The sequence below is a fragment of the Mandrillus leucophaeus genome, unplaced genomic scaffold (genome assembly GCF_000951045.1).
Source record: "Mandrillus leucophaeus isolate KB7577 unplaced genomic scaffold, Mleu.le_1.0 Scaffold966, whole genome shotgun sequence".
NCBI classification, from domain to species: Eukaryota; Metazoa; Chordata; class Mammalia; order Primates; family Cercopithecidae; genus Mandrillus; species Mandrillus leucophaeus.
In genome coordinates, this window is record NW_012110541.1 from 169,255 (window position 1) to 171,711 (window position 2,457).

Here is a 2,457-nt window from a genome sequence, read left to right on the forward strand (position 1 = left end):
TGGTCTTGGGACTGTTGTCAATAGCAAGGATCATGTGACCAAGCCCCCATTTCTTTCCACATTTCAGCTGCCTGATTTACTCCGAAAATGTACTCTGTGTGCTGGTTGGGGAGATTCTGAACTGGCTACTGATTCTGGCTCTAACATCAGGGGACCAGCCTTAAGACTTGGAGCAAGCCGCCACTTCTTAGGGTCCCAGTTTGCTGTCCTGTGGCACAGCAGGGTTAGGAGGGAGGAGCGCAAACTAACCTGCCATCACCCCATGGCTGAGTTGGGATTTTGAAATGCTGTTGTTATACGTAATAACTTTTATGACTTCGGGTACCGAGAGAGGGAGGCCCTAATTCCTTTACCAGAACTCGAATCCTTGTGTACATAACGTTTTTAGGAATCTATGTTCATAGCTGGGGGACAGAGTGGCAGAATGGTGAAGTGTTCCCCCTGGCGTCACACCCGTCTCAGTGAGAATCAGCCTCTGTCACAGACCTGCTCCGTGACCTTCGGAAGGTGATCTGACTTCTCGACACCTCGTTTTCCTCCTCTGGGAAGTGGGGATACTAATGGGTCCTCCCCTCTGGCTCATTGGAGGAGTAAGAGGCAACACATGCAAAGCACTTAACCTGGAGCCCAGGTAGGGACCTGGCTGTGAGTTCAGAGCCCGGGATTTGTGGGATGGCCAGTGTATGCACTTCCAATGACTGCTGGCATTACCACAAACCCTCGGTAGCTCACACAACAGAAATTACTCTCTCACAGTTCTGGAGGCCAGAAGTCTAAACTCCATACTGCTCAGCTGTGCACTGGCTGCGGGCTTCAGGGTAGAATCCGTTTCTGGTCTCTTCCAGCTTCTGGTGGCCAGCAGCATTCCTTGGCTCGTGGCTGCATCACTCCAGTCTTCAAGGCCAGCATGTTCAAATCTCTCTCTGCTCCATCTTCACACGGCCTTCTCCTCGGTGTGTCTAATGTCCCTCTGTCTCCTTCTTACAGAGATACCTGCATTGGCCAGATGCAGTGGCTCACACCTGTAATCCCAGTGCCTTGGGAGGCTGAGGCGGGAGGATCACTTGGGGCCAGGAATTCAAGATCATGCTGGGCAACATGGTAAGACCCTGTCTCTACAAAATGAAAATAAAAGAACTGTATTTAGGGTCCACCCATGTAGTCCAGGATAATCTCCTTCCATGTCAAGACCCTCACTTAATCACATCTGCAAAGACCCTTGTATTCACAGGTTCTGGGGATCAGGGTGTGGATATATTTTGGGGAGGGAGACATTTCAGCCTATCACACCCAGCTGTGGGGGGCATGTTCCAGTTGGCTGTCCTTTTTGCCTCCACTGTCCGTTTGCTGTGGAGTTGGGTCCTCGTCTCCTCCAAACTCCCCAGCCTCCCCTAGCCGCTCACGCGTCATCTTTCCTGCCCAAGCTCAGCTCCCTGTCCTGAGACTTCCTATTTCTGCCCACAGCCACATCATTTTCCCTACCATCTTCCCCAGAACTATCTTTGACCCTTAATGCTCCTTCCCTTTCCTGACGCCACCCCACCCACACTTTACATCAGTCACCAAATCTCAGCATCACAGTCCGACTGAAAGGGAAACTTCTCATCTGACTTCTCAGACGCACAGAGATGGAGCTGAGCCCTAGAGAGAGGGGGTGACTTGCTGGGGTCACATGGTGAATTCATGGCGAGGCTGGACCACAGCCCAGGCCCCTGGGATCCACTCCTACCCTGACTGCCCATCGGCAAAATGCTTCCTGGGGACGAGGCTGTCCGCATCCTTCTGTCCCCTCCTCAGCTCTGCCCTCGCCTCCCCTCCTCGGGAGGCTGCGGAAGCCTCATGGGCCTTCTCCAGCCAGCCTCTCTGGCCACTCCAGCATTCCTTTCACTGCTTTCATTTGGGTCACCCCTGTGGAGGTAGCGTCAGTGTTTCCCAGTGACCTAGAGGCAAAGTCCATCTGTTTGCAAGCATTTATTGAGCATCTATTATTATGTGCTAGGGGCCGGGGAGCCCAAGATGAACGAGGCATAGGCCCAGCCTTCAATCAGCCTGGCCCATATGCTGCCTTGGCCTGGCATTCACATTTCCACCTGCTCCTCCTGCCCGCTACACTGACCTACCACTGCCCCAAGCAGCCTACATCCGCAGCGGGACGCCTGCACTGCTGCTTCCGCGTGTGCTGGCCTGCTGGCCCTGTGTGTGTAGTATCCCGGCCCCTCCCGGCCCCATCAGAGCTTGTGCTGTCTTCAGTGCCCAACATCTGTCCCTGCCCTGTACTCCATCCAACGCCCTGAAGTCAGCCCCTCCGCATGTGCGCCCTTCTGCAGCCCTCCAGCCTCTGTGGCCGGGTGGCGAGTCCTGCTTCTGTCTCGGGTTAACTGAAGCCTTGGCAGCTGCCCTTGCTGCCTCATGGGGTGTTTTTTGGCCTCTATCCCTCTCTCCCTCCGCTCCACTCTC